Here is a 21,860-nt window from a genome sequence, read left to right as displayed (position 1 = left end):
AGATAGCGATAGAGATAGAGATAGTGATATATAGAGAGTGATAGATAGAGATATAGAGATAGATAACGATAGAGATAGTGATAGATAGAGATATAGAGATAGAGATAGCGATAGAGATAGTGATAGATAGAGATATAGAGATAGCGATAGAGAGTGACTGACAGACAAAGACCAGAATGTCAGACTCCGACATGGTATGTACTCTCGTCATTTCTGATAAATACAGAACGATATTATATATAGTCATCTAAAAATTAATTAGACCCTGTAGTATTATTATTATAATTTATTATTATTTGAAAAGACGTCACCGTCTTTTCAAATAATAATAACGGAACGCGCACTGGAAACTGCGCCGCTGCGTCCCCTTTCGGGACTCGTTCAGTTTGCCCGGCTCTCTCTCTCTCTCTCTCTCTCTCTCTCTCTCTCTCTCTCTCTCTCTCTCTCTCTCTCTCTCTCTCTCTCTCTCTCTCTCTCTCTCTCTCTTGCCAAAGCACAATCACAGATATGACGAACAACAACATAACAACATAATATCAATGACATGAAAAAAAATAAAAAAATAATGTAAATAAAATAAAGCAGGTGGTGCAGAGAATAAAACATGGCATACTGTATGTATGTCCTACTGGTTGTCCCTTTTCTTGTGACAGGAATTGACACATTTTGCAGCCAAAACTGCACATTGTTTCTGTTCCCCCAGAAGGGCTGGTAATCTTTCCCTTTCTGTCATACTTCGGAATTCTGGGAAATTTGTTTCAAATTCTCTCTCTCTCTGTCTCTCTGTCTCTCTCTCTCTCTCTCTCTCTCTCTCTCTCTCTCTCTCTCTCTCTCTCTCTCTCTCTCTCTCTCTCTCTCTCTCTCTCTCTCTCTCTCTCTCTCTCTCTCTCTCTCTCTCTCTCTCTCTCTCCTTCTTTCTCGCGAGGGAACAAACACACACAGGTTAAATAGACCAGTGGGATAACGAGTCTGATCACTGATTTTTTTGGTTTATTTTTATTTTACTACTCGATCTTTTCAGTTTGTAAAGCGTCTTTGAGTGGCTAGAAAAGCACTATATAAGTCTGCTATAAGTGTTATTATTATGAAGATATTGGCTTGAATTATGCTGTTGCATGGTGTGCAGATTAACACTTGAGTGAAGTTTAATGTATATAAATGAACTGTAGAGATACTTGATGTTCTACTGTGGATACAATGTAGTAAGCTGTATACGGTATATGCCTTGGGAACTGTTTATAGAAATTATAAACGATCTGTTAAACTGTTGAATAAATACCAGTGTCAATAATACATAGCTACAGTGTTAAACTATTCATTTTGACCCAGCATTTAGTAGGGGAAGGCGCTTATTTGCATCAATTGCCTAGCTAATTATTGCCTAGCTAACCCTAGCACCCTAGCACCTAACCCTAGTTTTCCCACATGTACTGTAACATATACAGTATATGTATATATAGTATGGATATCTATGTTGTTTTTGTCTTGATTGTTTTATAATGTTGTAATTTTGTATCTGTATTCTGTATGGTTGTAAACTCAGACCTTGGTCTCAAAGAGACTCCCTGCTAAAATAAAGGTTAAATTAAATCTGGGACTCATTGGAAGTTTTATGTAAAAAAAAAAAAGAAGAAAATAATAATAATAATAATAATAATAATAATAATAATTCTGCATGTACCAATCCCAGATTGCCCCTTCAAGTCTAATGAGACAGATTCAATGGTGTGTTATTGTCTGTAAGGACAGGCTGCTGCTAGTTTTATTCATGAGCCATTCACATGTTCTTATGTTCGTGAGTTTAGAATGATAAGGTTCTATCTCCGTTTAGGGTAGTTCAGAGATATTGAGCGTCAAAGTTTTTACATTCCATTATGTTTTGTGAGATGGAACCTTTGTATTTTATTAATTACTAACTCAAAAATGTTAACATTTTAAAAATAACACCACACAGGCATTAATAAACACCTAATGGATCAGATTATGTAAAAAACTCAATTCTGACCAAAAATGGAGATAGAACCTTATAATTCTAACGTCACATGTTCACATGTTCTTATGTTCACATGTTCAAAAAAGAGTGAGGAATCCCGTGATGAATACAGTGAGAAGACCACCATCTCACTCTCGTCTCACTCGGACAGTGACACGGTATGTTGTACAGCTATTATAACAATAACAACAACAATAGCTATTGTTAGCTATTAGAGCAATGCATCTTAATGAAGATATTGTCTTGAAGTATGCTGTTGCATGGCGTGTAGACTGACACTTAAATGAAGTTTAATGTAAATGAAACTGTAAAGATGCTTGTTGTTCTATAATACAGCTATACAATGTAGTAATCTGTATATGCCCCTCTGCTGGGCCAATCTGCAGAGAGCGTTTCAGTGGGGTGCTCTTGTGCTGAAGCTAGTTTAACGTTTTGATTGAGGACCTCTATGTTGAAAAATGTGTTTGTTTTTGTCTTGATTGTTTTATAATGTTGTCATTTTGTATTTGTATTCTGTATGGTTGTAAACTCAGACCCTGGTCTCTGTATTCTGTATGGTTGTAAACTCAGACCCTGGTCTCTGTATTCTGTATGGTTGTAAACTCAGACCCTGGTCTCTGTATTCTGTATGGTTGTAAACTCAGACGCTGGTCTCTGTATTCTGTATGGTTGTAAACTCAGACCCTGGTCTCTGTATTCTGTATGGTTGTAAACTCAGACCTTGCTCTCAAAGAGACTCCTTGCTAAAATAAAGGTTAAATTCAATCTGCGACTTATTGGAAGTTTTATGTAAAAAACAATATATATTATAATAATTATTATGCATTCTCCCTCTCTCCTCCCTCTCCTAGTGTTTATAACAGTGTTATTACCACCTCCTAGTGTTTATAACAGTGTTATTACCTCCTAGTGTTTATAACAACACAGAAAAACTGAGAAATAGCTTCATACTAGCTTATCCTGATACTGGGCGGTAGAACGCACACACTGTATCTAGGAAAAGTCATAAAAGGAGGGTCCTGAAATTTGATCGAGTGCAAAGATATAACACTTTTTTTTACTTACACTCATGAATGTTCTAGTGTTTATATCTGCCCGCGCAACTTTTGACATAAACGTGACACCCTCCTCTCCTCCCTCTCTCCTCCCTCTCCGCTCCCCCCCCTCTCCTCCCTCTCTCCTCCCTCTCCTCCCTCCCTCTCCTCCCTCTCTCCTCCCTCTCCTCCCTCCCTCTCCTCCCTCTCTCCCCCCTCTCCTCTCCCCCCCTCTCCTCCCTCTCTCCTCCCTCTCCTCCCTCCCTCTCCTCCCTCTCTCCCCCCTCTCCCCTCTCTCCTCCCTCCCTCTCTCCTCCCCCCTCTCCCTCTCCTCCCTCTCTCCCCTCTCTCCTCCCTCTCTCCTCCCCTCTCTCCTCCCCCTCCTCCCTCTCCTCCCCCCCCCCCAGGCGCAGGCCCTGCAGGAGCAGCTGGAGAAGTGGACCACCAGCCAGGCGGAGAGCAGGTACACACACACACACACACACACACACACACACACACACCCTGAACCAGGCCACCAGCCAGGCGGAGAGCAGGTACATACACACACACACACACACACACACACACACACACACACACACACACACCCTGAACCAGGCCACCAGCCAGGCGGAGAGCAGGTACACACACACACACACACACACACACACCCTGAACCAGGCCACCAGCCAGGCGGAGAGCAGGTACACACACACACACACACACACACACACACACACACACACACCCTGAACCAGGCCACCAGCAAGGCGGAGAGCAGGTACACACACACACACACACACACACACACACACACACACACACACACATACACACACACACACACACACACACACACCCTGAACCAGGCCACCAGCCAGGCGGAGAGCAGGTACACACACACACACACACACACACACACACACACACACACACCCTGAACCAGGCCACCAGCCAGGCGGAGAGCAGGTACATACACACACACACACACACACACACACACACACACCCTGAATCAGGCCACCAGTGAGGCGGAGAGCAGGTACATACACACACACACACACACACACACACCCTGAACCAGGCCACCAGCCAGGCGGAGAGCAGGTACATACACACAGACACACACACCCTGAACCAGGCCACCAGCCAGGCGGAGAGCAGGTACACACACTGTTGGTTATAGTTCAATGCTATTTTCTGACTTAGCCTGTTTGTAGGACAGGTGATGATAACCAGCGCTAGTTCAACAGACCGTCGTAGACTTTCAGACACAAAGAGACGCGGAGTCAAAAGAGCTCAGTTTACTTGCGCAAGGAGAGTGATTCAGAGAGACCGTGTTTAAGGGTCAGTCCAAATGGATCTGAAGTTCCACTCTCTTTGTCAGCCTTTATTAGAACAGAATGGAAAGAAGGAGGCAGTTTGTGAACCTATCAGAGTCCTACAAAGGGGGGTGGTGTTTCAGAACGAATCATCAACAAATGTGGCCGTGGGCGACAAAAACCTGTTTTCGAAAAGTGACCTCTGATAAGAAGGGGAAAGAAGGGGCGAACTGGTCTTCTCTGTTTTGATTGGCTCAGGGACAATAACACGAGTACAAGGGTGTTCAAGGTTCACACAATCATTAACAGAGCCCAGAGACAGGCTGTAGAGTTTTACACAGTGATACAAAGAATTATATAGAACATTTAACTCTATCATTTTATCATTTATGAAAACATCGTCTTTAACTCTAACACACACACACACACACACACACACACACACACACACACACACCCTGAACCAGGCCACCAGCCAGGCGGAGAGCAGGTACACACACACACACACACACACACACACGCACACACACACACACACACACACACACACACACACACACACCCTGAACCAGGCCACCAGCCAGGCGGAGAGCAGGTACACACACACTAACACACACACACACACACACACACACACACACACACACACACACACACACCCTGAACCAGGCCACCAGCCAGGCGGAGAGCAGGTACACACACAAACACACACACACACAGCTAGGCTGTGAGAGCAGGTACACTACACCACAGCATTGTGGGTAACCCCCCCCCCCCCCCTGCAGACAGAATGCGGAGATTGCGCGGCTGCATCAGGACTGCGTGCGTCTGGGCCGGGAGCTGAGCGAGGCGCTGCCGGGCCACCAACACACCCGCAACAAGATGGCCGCCGCAGAGGAGACCCACGCACAGGCCCAGGTACACACACACACACACACTTGTGTGTTAACATGTGTTAATGTGTTGTGGCATGTTGCTAATGAGACAGATTCAATGGTGTGTTATTGTCTGTAAGGACAGGCTGCTGCTAGTTTTATTCATGAGCCATTCACATGTTCTTATGTTCGTGAGTTTAGAATGATAAGGTTCTACCTCCGTTTAGGGCAGTTCAGAGATATTGAGCGTCAAAGTTTTTACATTCCATTATGTTTTGTGAGATGGAACCTTTGTATTTTATTAATTACTAACTCAAAAATGTCAACATTTTAAAAATAACACCACACAGGCATTAATAAACACCTAATGGATCAGATTATGTAAAAAAACTCAATTCTGACCAAAAATGGAGATAGAACCTTTTCTAACGTCACATGTTCACATGTTCTTATGTTTACATGTTCAAAAAAGAGTGAGGAATCCCGTGATGAATACAGGGAGAAGTCCAACATCTCACTCTCGTCTCACTCGGACAGTGACACGGTATGTTGTACAGGTTATGCATTAGAGCAATGCATCTTAATGAAGTATGCTGTTGCATGGCGTGTAGACTGACACTTGAGTGAAGTTTAATGTAAATGAAACTGTAAAGATACTTGATGTTCTATAATACAGCTATACAATGTAGTAATCTGTATATGCCTTGTGAACTGTTTATAGAAATTGTAAACAATGTGTCAAAGTGTTGAATATTAATATAATATAATACATACAGTATACATGCATATACTGTACATATATATATATATATATATATATATATATATATAATACATACAGTATACATGCATATACATATATATATAATACATACAGTATACATGCATATATATATATATATATATAATACATACAGTATACATGCATATACATATATATATATATATATATATATATATGATACATACAGTATACATGCATATACACATATATATAATACATACAGTATACATGCATATACATATATATAATACATACAGTATACATGCATATACATATATATATATATATATATATATATATATATATATATATATATATATATAATACATGCAGTATACATGCATATACATATATATATATATAATACAGTATACATGCATGTACATATATAATACATACAGTATACATGCATGTACATATATAATACATACAGTATACATGCATATACATATATATATAATACATACAGTATACATGCATATACATATATATATATATATATATATATATATATATATATATATAATACATACAGTATACATGCATGTACATATATAATACATACAGTATACATGTATGTACATATATAATACATACATATATAATACATACAGTATACATGCATATACATATATATATATATATATATATATATATATATATATATATATATATATAAAACATACAGTATACATGCATATACATATATATAATACATACAGTATACATGCATATACATATATATATATATATATATATATATATATATATATATATATAATACATACAGTATACATGCATATACATATATATAATACATACAGTATACATGCATATATACATATATAATACACACAGTATACATGCATATATATATAATACATACAGTATACATGCATATACATATATATATATATAATACATACAGTATACATGCATATATACATATATAATACATACAGTATACATGCATATACATATATATATAATACATACAGTATACATGCATATACATATATATATAATACATACAGTATACATGCATGTACATATATATGCATATTCTTATGTTCACATGTTCTCATGTTCACATGTTCAAACAAGAGTGAGGAAGACAGTGAGGAAGGTGTGATACCAAGGTTGAAGTTGAAGACAGAAAGGCTGGTGAATCGAATGAAGATAGTACAGACCTCTTTAGAGTACAATCACGGCATCACACAATTATGGGGGGAGCACCATCTAGAGAAGCTGGAATATAAAACGATAATACTATCACTGAATCAAAAGATTAAAGATCAGGAGGTAGTGATTTGGGCGTTACATGTAGAAGTGCTGAAGAGGGATTCAACATTCAAGATTCAAGATTTATTTATTGATAGAAGGGACAAGGAAAACCTGGGAAAGGAAGAGAGACAGGTGGAGATCCTCCCTGAAAGAGACGCGGAGAACACGGAGAGGGAGAAGACCACGAAACAACCAATGGTCAGAGAAATTAAAAACATTGAAAGAGAGAGGAGAAGAAAAGGAAAGGAAATGAGAATCCAGAGAGAGGAGGAGCAAGAAATGGAGAGGAAGAGAGAGGGGGAAGAGGAGGAGAAGGAGATGGTTGCTAAACAGCTGAAGAAAAAGAGGAAAGAACTAGAAAAAGAAAAACAGATAGAAAGACAGAGAGAGGAGGAGGAGGAAGAGGAGGAGAAGAAGAAGGTTGCTGAACAGCTGAAGAAAAAGAGGAAAGAAAAACAGTTAGAGAGAGAGAGAATGCAGAGAGAGGAGGAACAAGAAATGGAGAGGAAGAGGAAGGAGGAGGAGGAGGAGGAAAGGAATAAAGCTGAAGAGACAGTCAAGAACTATTGGGAGAGACTGAAACAAAAGAGAAGAGAGGGGGGGACCATCAAGGCAGAGACAGAGAAAAGTCAGGAGGAGGAAGAGGAGAAGAAGAAGAAGGTTGCTGAACAGCTGAAGAAAAAGAGGAAAGAACTAGAGAAAGAAAAACAGTTAGGGAGAGAGAGAATACAGAGAGAGGAGGAACATGAAACAGAGAGGAAGAGAGAGGAGGAAGAGGAGGAGGAGAAGGAGATGGTTGCTAAACAGCTGAAGAAAAAGAGGAACGAACTAGAAAAAGAAAAACAGTTAGAGAGAGAGAGAATGCAGAGAGAGGCAGAACAAGAAATGGAGAGGAAGAGAGAGATTGCAAGACAGAGAGAGGAGGAGGAGGAAGAGGAGGAGAAGAAGAAGGTTGCTGAACAGCTGAAGAAAAAGAGGAAAGAACTAGAGAAAGAAAAACAGTTAGAGAGAGAGAGAATGCAGAGAGAGGCAGAACAAGAAATGAAGAGGAAGAGAGAGGAGGAAAGGAAGAAATCCAAAAAGCAGGCTGCGTTGGAGAGGACGAGAAGACAGAGAGAGGATGAGGAAGAGGAAGAGCAGAGAAACCAGGTAACCCTGGTGAGAGACAAAGAGGAGAAGGAGATGCCAGCAAAACAGCGAATGTTCCTGGAAATTAGAGAAATAGAAAGGGAGAGGAGAAGAAAGGTAGAGGAAGAGAGAACACACAAGGAAAATGAGAAACAGAAGGAAGAGGAAGAAAAACTAAAAGAGGTTGCTGGAACAAAAAAGCAGAGAGAGGAGGAAAGGAAGAAATCCAAAAAGCAGGCTGCGTTGGAGAGGACGAGAAGACAGAGAGAGGATGAGGAAGAGGAAGAGCAGAGAAACCAGGTAACCCTGGTGAGAGACAAAGAGGAGAAGGAGATGCCAGCAAAACAGCGGATGTTCCTGGAAATTAGAGAAATAGAAATGGAGAGGAGAAGAAAGGTAGAGGAAGAGAGAATACACAAGGAAAATGAGAAACAGAAGGAAGAGGAAGAAAAACTAAAAGAGGTTGCTGGAACAAAAAAGCAGAGAGAGGAGGAAAGGAAGAAATCCAAAAAGCAGGCTGCGTTGGAGAGGACGAGAAGACAGAGAGAGGATGAGGAAGAGGAAGAGCAGAGAAACCAGGTAACCCTGGTGAGAGACAAAGAGGAGAAGGAGATGCCAGCAAAACAGCGGATGTTCCTGGAAATTAGAGAAATAGAAAGGGAGAGGAGAAGAAAGGTAGAGGAAGAGAGAATACACAAGGAAAATGAGAAACAGAAGGAAGAGGAAGAAAAACTAAAAGAGGTTGCTGAAACAAAAAAGCAGAGAGAGGAGGAACATGAAACAGAGAGGAAGAGAGAGGAGGAAAGGAAGAGAGAGATCGTTAGATTGAAAAGAGAAGAAGAACAAATGATAGAGATGGAGAGAGAGGAGGAAAGGACGAAAGCCGAAAAGCTCCAGAGGATTCAGAGGACCTACCAGAGGGAGGAGGAGGAGGGTGACGATACCTACATCCAACGTAAGTGTAGTATTTCTACCTTCTGAAATGAATGAATGAATGAATGAATAATAATAATAATAACAACTTTTTATTTGTATAGCACTTTTCCTGCAAACGTTGCAGCTCAAAGTGCTCCAATCATTATATAATCATCATTTAATTATTTAGTCATTTAAAGGCAATATTAAAAAGATGGGTTTTTAGTCTTGACTTGAACATATTTGCTGAAGTTGCATCCCTAATGTAAACTGGTAGTGAATTCCACAATTTGGGTGCATAAAATGAGAATGCAGCCTCACCAAATCTCTTCTTTTGTACATGTGGTACACAGAGAAAATGATCTTTATTGTCATTGTGACAGGTACAACACAATTCAAATGCAAACCCTAGGTGCTAACAAACAAACACAGTCCTAAGATAAAAAAACAAAACAAGAATGAGACATAAATAGGGGGGGATATAAATAAAAATGGGGGATAAGTGATCGGTAGACATCTGAGAATGTACAGTATCTATTATGTGAACTTCTATACTTCTATACACTATATGGCCTAAATGATGGCTAGGACTGGTGATATCAAGCGAAAGGTTCTTTATATTCAAATCTGCCGACATACACTTGTGATCACTTTCTTTTCAATAAAACGAGCTATTAGATATTCACTTTCAATTCAATGTACAATTCGTATTTCTCAAAAAACAACAAACTGTCAACTTATATGATTACCCATTTCAGAATCAGAATCAGAATCAGAATCAGAATCAGAAGACTTTTATTGCCATGACATGTAAACATGTTAGGAATTTGGTTTGGTACCATGGAGCACGGTTTACAGAAGGACAGGTGCAAGACAGGACAAGACAGTGCAAACCAACATCAAAGTGCAAGAGTCATAATTAATATAAATATAAAGTGCAGAGATACCAAGTGTTCAAGTGTTCATATCCAGACAGTGCAAAGCTCTCTGGGTGGGGGTGGAGGGAGGGTAGATAGATAGGGGTCAGGTCAGGGGGGGGGGGCCAGCGGCATTTAGGAGCCGGATGGCTGTGGGGAAAAAGCTGTTGGTGTGTCGGACCTTCACAGTATTTATGGACCGCACCCTCCTGCCTGAGGGGAGCGGGGCGAAGAGACCGTGTCCTGGGTGTGCGGGGTCAGCCATGATCTTCCTGGCCCTCCCCAAAGCCCTACTTTTAAACAGGGCCTCAAGGGGGGGCAAAGGGCAGCCAATCACCCTCTCCGCCGAGCGTATTACCCGCTGCAGCTTGGCCTTGTCCTTGGCCGCTGCAGCGGGGAACCAGATGATGATGGCGGAGGTGACGATGGACTCAATGATGGCCGTGTAGAAGTTCACCAGCGTGGTCTTAGGAAGGTGGAATTTCCTGAGCTGCCTCAGGAAAAACAGTCTCTTCTGGGCCTTTTTTGTGAGGGCGTTGATGTGGGGCCCCCACTTCAAGTCCCGAGAGACTGTCACCCCAAGTATTTGGTTAATACAACAGAAATGTACTTATTTTTAACTATCAATCAATCATGTAACATATTAATTAATCTCTTTTAACTGCCAATCAAGAATGTAACATATTAATCAATCTCTTTTAACTGTCAATCAATCATGTAACATATGAATCAATCTATTCTCTTTTAACTGTCAATCAATAATGTAACATATTAATCAATCATGTAACCTATAAAGTTACAACAGCAAGGCCTGACAATTAGCAATTTCTCTGATCAGTTACTGTCAACGTTTTGTTAGGTGTTCTATTCTATTCTAAACGTCGTACCTTTGGATATCGTCCTTTTCTCTGCCAGGTATCCCCACGTCTGGGGGCTTAATCTCGACGTGCACCCGGGCCGAGGGAGAGCAGGAGAAGAGAGCCGAGCTCTTAAAGAGGGAGAGGAACAGACAGAAGAGCGAGGACGAATGGAATAAGTTCCGGAGGGAAAAAGCAGCCAAGAAAAATGCCAAAATGGATAAGGAGGAGGAGCTGGTTAAACAGCATGAAGAGATGTATCTCAAGGCCAGACAGGAAAAAGAGTTAGACAGACTCCGACCACAACAACCTGATACTGATAGCGAGGATGGAGAAGAGGAGATCACGGAGGGTGATCTTCAGGGGTGTCCCGTTGAAAAGAAAGACAAGAGTGTGATGAGAAGAGGCTTCAACTTCTTTAACAGGAAGCTCAAGGAACACAACCAGCAGAAGATCGAGAGGACCATCAGGAGAGAGGAGGAGGAGAGTGAGAAAGTCCGCCTCCTGTGTAAGTCCTGACAATTAGCAATTTCTCTCTGAAAAAAAAAACAAGTCAGTTACTGTCAATGTTTTGTTGTAGATGTTGTATTCTATTCTAAACTTCGTACCATTGGATATTGTCTTGTCTTTTCTCTCTCTGTCACTTCCTGACACGGCTCGGGGCTTCTTTAGCCTCAAGAGTCAACAACGGCCAGATCACCCGTGTCAGACGAGTGCAGGGGAAGGGGAAGAAGCTCATAGAGCGAGAGCAGGGGAAGAGGAAGAAGCTCTTAGAGAACGAGAGGAAGAGAGAAAAGAGGGAGGACCTATGGAATAGGTTCCAGGAGGAAAAAGCAGAGAAGAAAAGCGCCAAGACGCAGAAGGGGACCCAGAGGCAGCTAGGTTTCCAGACCGGAAGATGACAATTTGGGAGAAAAGAAAGTTGAGGTGAGAAGTACAGGTTGGAAGGACGATGCACAGACATTTCAAACACACATGTTCTTTAATTTATATAAAATGTGACCAAGACTGTTGAGTATGAGGGGCTTGTTGAGGTGTTTGGCTCAAGAACAACAACAACAACAACAACAACAAAGTTGGTTGTCTAATGTTGTCAAGTGTCTATGTGAGAGTCCTTTGGCTAATTATCTCTCCACTTCTGTCTTTCTGTCGTCTTCCCCAGAATGAAAGCTTCTGAAGATTGAAGATGCGATGCAGCCACTAATTGGTAGACAAAACAAACAAAGCAACAAATGATTAATATTAAGAATAATTATTATATATATAGAATGTATGATGTATGATGAATTAGTGAAAACCCCACTGATTCTAGCCATCCAATTCAATTGTTTCTTTTTGGATTCTGTCCAGGAGATAACACAGTGTTTTACCACTATCCGATGCCACCCATAGTACTTCTACTTCTTTTCGTTTCTCTGAAGCGTGGTGGTTATATGACAGTTTCCCATTTCTTTCTTTCGTATTAATTTTATTTATTTATTTTTCTTTCTTTCTTTCTTATTTCACATTTTAGTTGAACACTGCAAGGTCTATTGAGCTGCAGGGGTTGCGTAGTAGAGGGCAGACAAGGCAGTGCTCCAGACTATGGTCTGCCCATTTCTTTCTTTCTTACTTTATTTATTATTTCTTTTTCTTTCTTATTTTTTTTCTTTCTTTTTCTTTATTTCTTTCTTATTTATGGGCCAGTCTTCTTCTCCTTCTGAGGCGGTTGAGAGTTTTCCACTGAGCCCATGGTGCTTCTGGGCCAGGGGGAGGGGCTTCAGTGGGGGGTGTTCCCATGGTGCTTCTGGGCCAGGGGGAGGGGCTTCAGTGGGGGGTGTTCCCATGGCGCTTCTGGGCCAGGGGGAGGGGCTTCAGTGGGGGGTGTTCCCATGGTGCTTCTGGGCCAGGGGGAGGGGCTTCAGTGGGGGGTGTTCCCATGGCGCTTCTGGGCCAGGGGGAGGGGCTTCAGTGGGGCAGACCCGTCACCAGGGCCCAGTCTTAGGGTGGGCCAATGAACTGCATGGGGGGGGCACAATTATTATTAACTATTTTATATAATCCGATATGCTATGGCAGGGGTGCTCACACTTTTTGGAACCAAGATCTACTTTTCAAGTAGCCAGTCTGCCAAGATCTACCAGTCTAGTTTCAACATCGCAAACGTACATGCACGTACTACAAACACACACACACACACACACACACACACACACACACACTTCCCAGCCTGCATAGTAAACTCACAATACACTTTCCCTCTCTCTGTCACACAGCCACAGGAGAAGACCATCACAAACCCTCCCTCTTTGCTATTCTCGCTCGAACACATTCACACACACACACACACACACACACACACACACACACACACACACACACATTTGCCAGTCTGCATAGGGAGCCATAGCACAAACCCTCCCTCTCTCTCCCCCTCTCTCTCTCTCACTCTCTCACTCTCTTACACACACGCACACACTCACTTTCTCTCACTCACACACTGACAGCCAGTCTGCAGTACCATAGCCAACTACTGATCCAACAAACAGAAAAGTAAACCAGATACAAAACAGGTAGTTCCCTAGTTTGAAAGGAGGAAATAAATGCATTTCTCTACCTTAGTGGGAGACCTGGCACTGGGAGGAGGCAGCTAGTTTCTAATAGTCAGGGCTGTAGGAGCTGGTTGCAAGGTGTCATCAGCCACTGTGGATCTGTCATCGAAAAGGCAATCTGCAGCCTCGAGAAACTTTTTTCACAATTTCGCCGTCTTTGAATGACTTCTTGTGTTTAACAAGAACGTGACTGACGCGATAAGAAGCTATCGTTGCAGCCGTACGTTTTCGCTCTTTTGCCACATTTCCCTTCTTCGAAATAGCCTTCGTAGATTTGCAGATCAGACAGACGCATTTCCAATATCACATAGTGTAAAAAAGTCCTCCTCCCATTCTGGATGGAAGTTATACGTTATTGGTTTCTTACTTGGTCCAGCTTCCCCACTCATTTGTATAGCCTTTATTTAGTATAGTAAATAGTAGTAGGTGGTGAACCGCGTGTTAGGTGTAGGTGAAAAGATCAGATCGCAGACTGGCTTACCTGTACGTCAATCAAGTGGCAAAAGCCATAGTGAGGATGGATGATAGGCGAACTTTGTTTTTCGTTTTCGTTTTTTTTTTTTTTTTTTTTTTTCTCGTTTTTTCCGTTTTGTTCAATGCCATGCGATCTACCCATACTACCTTTGCGATCGACCGGTCGATCGCGATCGACGTATTGGGCACCCCTATGGTATTCGTCATGCAACACTGACATGCATAGTAGGTTGCAGAGGCTAAATTGGACACGTAGCCTACCGATGAAGACTAGACCTAAAATTATCAGAATGCAGCAAATAACATAACAATAAACACAGGCGAAGCTGGTTTATTACAAGGCCTTGTCGACCCGAGTAGGCCTAAGCTAAACTTATTTGAATGCAAGTTACTTTATAGCGTGGAGAGGCCAAGTTGTGCATTACAATGCGCACAGGTCAATAATTGGCACCAACCCGGCACACTTACAAGAACAAGAATTAAATAAATGCCAGGGATAGCCTACGTAACTAAAATTAGGAGACTGGCACGCAATCAGTGCACTTCCAAAAGGGATACAGTATGACCGACCGATCGTGTGATCATCACATTAAAACCACCCATCTACAGCAATGATCAGCCAGATCCTCATCATTGAACACGTGATACACAAAGCACATTAAATATATTAAATATAGCATAACCGTGCAAACAGCTCATCTCTCCAGTTGAAAAAGCTGTCGAGAATACAACTAGCAAAGCATCACCACGGCGGGTGCTCACACACACACACACACACACACACACACACACACACACATACACACACACACACACACACACACAATATTAACTTACCCTGAATTCGCACTCTCCTCCCGGCTCAGAAAAGAAGGAGGCGGCGTTTTTCAGTGCTGAATCTCCTCATCAGTAAGTCCTTCCACTCATCCTTGAACTTGTGGGTGAGGTCCTTTTCGAAGGCAAGCTGAATCAGTTGAGCCTTGCGCTTGTGCAACATGCTGCGCCGATGCTCAGAGAAAACATTTTTAAGGGTTGAAAAAGAGTTTTCACAAGTCGCGGTAGACGCTCCCAAAGTTAGGGCGAATGTATAAGCTTGGAGGACAGTTGGCATGGCCTGGGTGCTGAGTGGAACGTACTGAGAATATTGGCTAGTGTCCATTTTCCATCTTTGGGGGGAAACAAGGTGTCCTCCATCTTCTTTACCAGGAACCCACGAGCCACAGCATATTCAGATTCAACCACTTCAGTTCGAGCTAATCTTAGGAGAGGAGTGACCTTCGATGGATCCATGAAATCCTCGGCCTCTGGGTTTAAAGCAGCCAGCGCACCAATGAGCTCGCAGCTGCGCTCTCCAAAACGCGCATCCATCTCTCCTTGCACAGCATCAATAACACTGTAAAACACTCTCTGGAACTCTGTCTTTTCGTCAGTGTCCCTCTGTGACTGTCCAACCGTTCCTTCAACTACAAATGCACCAAAGCTCTTGTTAATTGTGCGTCTTCTCTTAGTTGGACAGCTGGGACCAGCCTCGTCAGTGGCTGAGGCTGGAGGAGAGCAGAGGTCCCAGAGCGCAGTAAAGTCATCCTCTGTGCGCAGTGATTTTACGCATTCAGATGCACTGTTCACAAGAGTAACCGCAGTGAACAGGTCCATGTTCTCGCTTTGTAGCAGTCTGTTTGGTGGCTCGAAAAGTAACAAAACTTTCTGAACAACGTGTGCAGTAAAAAGAAAGCTGCGTTGTGATATGGCACGAAGAAGCCCAGTAGCCTCGACACGCGCCTCAGCATGGCCCCGCGCGTTCTCCACCTCGGTCAACACCGTGGATATATCCTGGAAACTTTTCAGCACCACATTGACTGTTGCCAAATGGCCAGTCCATCTCTGGTCCAAGAGGCGTTTCAAGGTCACGCCCTTGTATTGAATGTTGACGGTTGGCCTCCTGATGAACTTATATAGCATATCGCATACGCTGAAAAATTCCTGGACAGCCTCTTCACAGGACATGGCATGAATCACAACTAAGTGAAGTTGGTGATTAAAACAATGAATATATGGTATGTCACGACCCAGTTTGTTCTGTAGCAGTTTCTGCACACCGCCGTGTCTCCCTGACATTAGTGACGCGCCATCGTAAACCTGACTCAGGATTTTGTCAGGGCTCAGTCCAGCTTTATTGAGCTCATCAATGATGACACCTGTTAGTGTCTCTGCATCCCCCTTCTCTGATGTGGACATTACCAATAGGCGCTCACTGACCCCGTAGCTCTCATCATCAACATAGCGCACAACTATCGATATGTTTTCCTGGCCTGTAGGATCCCGTGTCCCATCCACTTTTATTGTGTACCAGCTGTCCCCTACTTGTCTCACTATCTCCTCTGTCACAAGTTTGCTCATCATTTCTATAATCTCGTTTTGGATTACTGGGCTGGTGTAGCGTGCATTGTGTGGAATTGCTTGTGTGATCTTTGCCAGTTCTGCATCTTTACGTATGGTGTACTCGAACAGCGACAAGAACAGCCCAACGGAACCATGGTCATCGTCTAGCACACCGGCAAAACCACAATTATCTCCACGTAGGGGCAACTGATTGACCACTAAAAACTCGAGCATATCAATGATAGCTGACATGTAATATATGTTGCGTGCCAGCTGTTCGGAGTTTAGGAGAGTGGAAATCTCCCTTCCCGTCTCTTTACGTTTTACAGAATCCCTCCACATTGCTTCACAGGCTAAATGCTCCTTTGAAAGGGCATGCTTATTTAAGCCCTTGTTTGTTTCCACGGCATGTTTCCAGTCATTAAATCCCCTAATGGAGAAGGTTGCATCGGATGATTTGAATGTTCTACATGCGTAGCAAAACGCAGTGTCCTTTTTCATCGAATATTCAAGCCAGTCCCTGTTCCTATACCAGCTAGAGGCGAATCATGATCGTTTTTTTGCACCAAACATCCGGACTGGATATTTGGTCAAAATAACCTGTTTAGGCTGGTCCATTCCAAGGTCATCCGATGGCTCCACCACTGAACCAAGATGAACAGTAGTCGTCGGGGGGCTAGCAAGGCTAGTAGTAGCCCTAGCCCTAACATTTGTTGGGCTAGTAGCTAAACTCACCTCGCTAGTGGTAGCCGTCGGGGTGCTAGTGTCAGGCTGCCCACAGTCGCTAATGCTGGTTATATGTCCATCGGGGTTGGGTGCAGCAGCTGCGCCTGCACCTTTCGAGGATTTACCGGCGGTAATCCACTTTCTTATATCCATGATCTTTATTAAAAAAGCTTTATCCAAGCGCAGATTTCACTCAGCTGCTCAGTGCACGCCTGCCTCACACAACTGAAATATCGGGAGCAGCAGCGTGCGTACTGTGTAGCGTAGCGTGCAACTTTCAACTTTCAACTTTCAAATGATTGGTTGTCACTAGAATCCCGTCCAACAAAATGAAAAACACACTATTGTTTCTCAATTTTAATGTCTTCATTTAACATAAAATATGAATAATTTTTAAAATATAAATATATTTCTTTATTTTTAATTGTATATCTGGCCGCCAGTTGGGGGGGCACCAGCACGTCTGTGGGCGGGCCCGGCCCCCTGAGGCCCGCCCATAGTGACGGGCCTGCAGTGGGGGGTGTTCCCATGGTGCTTCTGGGCCAGGGGGAGGGGCTTCAGTGGGGGGTGTTCCCATGGCAGTTGGAAGAGGGTCATTCTCAAGCTTTTCCATCCAGAGTTGGATTCCTGTTTCTTCTCGAGAGGTTGACTTCAGCCGTTGGGCCGGAGGGCGGCATCCATGGAGGGGATGGTGTTCATCACTGGTGGCTTTGGTTTTCTCGACTCGGCTGGCAACTTCCCGTCTGGCAACTTCCCGTCTGGCAACTTCCCGTCTAATACCAGCCGGGGCGATGCCAGCGAGGAGACGCAGGTTGCTTGTGTTGGCGGGTTTCAGGCAGCCAGTGATCAGGCGGCAGGTGTTGTTCAATGCCGGGTCAAGTTTCTTGGCATGTCTTGACCTCTCCCAGACAGGACATGCATCTTGACGGGTCAATATATGAAGAAAAAAATAAATAAAATAAAACTAACCCCCCAAAAATTGCTACAAAAAGGTTTTTCCAATTGATTTTGGTACCTCTAGGCATGCTAAAAGACATACTAAAAATCTAGGAAAAGAGAAGATCAGAGAAGAGAAGATCAGTTCCAAACTTGGTCTGGTATGGTGACCTTTCTCACCAGACCCTTCATTAAGGAACATTGTCACCGGTGTTGTCGCTGAGGACAGTGTGAACGTGCATGAATATGAGTCTTTCTTTCTTTATTATTTATTATCTTTCTTTATTTTTCTTTATTATTTATTTTCTTTCTTTATTTTTCTTTCTTTCTTTCTTATTTATTTTTCTTTCTTTCTTTCTTATTTTCTTTCTTTCTTTATTATTTATTTTCTTTCTTTCTTTATTATTTATTTGTCTTTTTTTAGTATTTATTTATTTATTTAATTAATTTATGTATTTATTTTATTTATTTATTTATTTATTTATTTATTTTTATTTCACGTTTTAGTTGAACCCTGCCAGGTCTATTGAGCTGCAGGGTTGCGTAGTCGAGGGCAGACAAGGCAGTGCTGCATAGTAAGGTCTGCTCCTCCACATCCACAGGTGGTTGGGCCAGTCTTGTTCTCCTTCTGAGGCGGTTGAGAGTTTTCCACTGAGCCCATGGTGCTTCTGGGCCAGGGGGAGGGGCTTCAGTGGGGGGTGTTCCCATGGTGCTTCTGGGCCAGGGGGAGGGGCTTCAGTGGGGGGTGTTCCCATGGTGCTTCTGGGCCAGGGGGAGGGGCTTCAGTGGCGGGTGTTCCCATGGTGCTTCTGGGCCAGGGGGAGGGGCTTCAGTGGGGGGTGTTCCCATGGTGCTTCTGGGCCAGGGGGAGGGGCTTCAGTGGGGGGTGTTCCCATGGTGCTTCTGGGCCAGGGGGAGGGGCTTCAGTGGGGGGTGTTCCCATGGTGCTTCTGGGCCAGGGGGAGGGGCTTCAGTGGGGGGTGTTCCCATGGCAGTTGGAAGAGGGTCATTCTCAAGCTTTTCCATCCAGAGTTGGATTCCTGTTTCTTCTCGAGATGTTGACTTCAGCCGTTGGGCCGGAGGGCGGCATCCATGGAGGGGATGGCGTTCATCACTGGTGGCTTTGGTTTTCTCCACTCGGCTGGCAACTTCCCGTCTGGCAACTTCCCGTCTAATACCAGCCGGGGCGATGCCAGCGAGTAGATGCAGGTTGCTTGTGTTGGCGGGTTTCAGGCAGCCAGTGATCAGGCAGCAGGTGTTGTTCAATGCCGGGTCAAGTTTCTTTCTTGGCATGTCTTGACCTCTCCCAGACAGGACATGCATCTTGACGGGTCAATATATGAAAACAAATAAAATAATAATAACCCCCCAAAAATTGCTACAAAAGGTTTTTCCAATTGATTTTGGTACCTCTAGGCATGCTAAAAGACATACTAAAAATCTAGTAAAAGATAAGATCAGAGAAGAGAAGATCAGTTCCAAACTTGGTCTGGTATGGTCACCTTTCTCACCAGACCTTTCATTAAGGAACATTGTCACTGGTGTTGTCGCTGAGGACAGTGTGAACGTGCAAGAATATGAGTCAGTTGGAGGCCACATCCCAGTCGCCGGCCCTGAGCCCCTCGGTATGGACTTGCCACCTGAAGCTGCTGAGGACAATACCGGACCGCCACATGGTGAAGTTCATCATGGAGACACTTTCCAACCACAGCTTCATCTTACAGACCAGCAGTGGCCAGTGCAGTAGGCTCAGAAGACTGAGGAACGGGGTACCGCAGGGGTGTGTTCTCCAGCCGATGCTGTTCAACGTTTACATCCACGACCTACCTGATACAGCATCCAAAAAGTATGGCTACGCAGACGATCTTGCCATCATGCTGAGCCGACCAACGTGGAAGGCGATGGAAGAGGGTCTTAACGTAGACATAGGCACACTGGTAGCATACCTTCGAAGGTGGCGTCTACAACTCAGTGTCGGAAAGACAGTCGCAGCGGCATACCACCTTAGCACCAGAGAAGCCAGGAGGGAACTTGAGGTGCGCGTTGACAACAAATGTCTGGAGGTCCAGCAAGCCCCGAAGTACCTTGGAGTGCGTCTGGATCGGACATTATCCTTCAAGCAACACTTGGAAGAAGTCAAGGCCAAGGTGACATCCAGGGCCGCGCTGATCCGCCGCCTCGCTGGTACAACCTGGGGAGCCTCCGCTAAGACGCTAAGAATATCCACCCAAGCCCTGGTCTTCTCTGCAGCGGAATACTGCGCCCCAGCCTGGAGCAGAAGCCCTCATGCGAGAAAGGTCGGCGTGGCTATCAATACCTCCCTCAGAATAATAACTGGATGCTTGAAGCCTACCCCTGTGTCCCTCTTGCCAGTCCTCGCGGGAATAGCACCGGCCGGCCTCCGACGGGAGGCTGCCACCCTCGCCCTGGCCAGGAAGGCACAACAGTATGACTGGCACATCCTGCACAACACCACAATAACACCAGCACCTCCAAGCAGACTCAAGACCCGCCACCCTTACAACAAGGCAGCACAAGAGATGCTCAACTCCACCTCTGAGGACGTCCCCAGAGATGCATGGTTGGCAGCAGCTTGGAAGCAGGAGTGGGAGTCAGCCGGGCCCTCCCGAATCCACCGCTACATCTGGGACCCAGGAGATGGCGCCATTGGAGGAGACGACCTACCATGTGCCAGCCAAAAGCCGCCTTAAATCAAGGAAAAGTTTCCTGAAGAGCGTCCCGCCCATCGGAACACCGAGCACAAGCAGTGAAAGAGTCACTCTTGGGAAGAAAGGCTGGACAAACTCCCACCAGCAACAACAAGGGAGCTAAAGGCGAGCGAGGCACTGCCCCCTGGAGCAGACACCAACTACGCAGTGTGGAAATGCCTAAACAGGATAAGATCTGGTGTTGGACGTACAAAAGCCACTCTCGCCAAATGGGGATACCTAAATGACAGGGACGTTGTGTGTGACTGTGGCACTGAACCACAGACCATGCAGCACCTCCTGATATGCCCCCTGCTGGAGCAGCCCTGCACAGCATCGGACTTGGCAGAGTTCAATGAGAAGGGACAGCAATGTGTTCAGCTGTGGTTGAACCACATCTAGCCAAGCCTTGTAACTGACTCTCTTGTGGACACGAAAAGAAGACTAATGTCAAGAATGAATGCTGCTCCAGACAGTCTCTTGATGGTCATTCGTTGTAACTGCTCCACTGCCTGCAAGACACTCCGCTGCTCTTGTAGAAGATATGGACTACCATGTACTACTGCCTGCGGGCCATGCCATCTTGAAGAATGTGATAATCCACATAACGCAATAAATTATGACCTGATCATAGTTTTACTGGTTCAGTCGCATTCCTTGACCCCCAAAACCTGGGGTTAGACATCAAAATCACCTTTCCAGGTTGAATAGTAATTGAGACAATCACCATCTGCCCCTTATATAGACCACCCTCAGAAGCCAGCCTCTTCGACCTAGAACCAGAGATGCGGGCATGGCTACGCGACACCGAGTTGGACCTCTGACGTTACACGAGAGAAGAAGTAATTGAGATATAGCCATTGTAAGCTTCCATCTTGAAAATGACGCCTTTCCAGATATTAGATTTTCCTCGATTTTTAGTATTGTATTTAGCATGCCTAATACTACCAGAACC

Source organism: Nansenia antarctica, assembly GCF_963989245.1.
Source record: "Nansenia antarctica genome assembly, chromosome: 3".
NCBI classification, from domain to species: domain Eukaryota; kingdom Metazoa; phylum Chordata; class Actinopteri; order Argentiniformes; family Microstomatidae; genus Nansenia; species Nansenia antarctica.
This window is presented reverse-complemented; position numbering follows the sequence as displayed.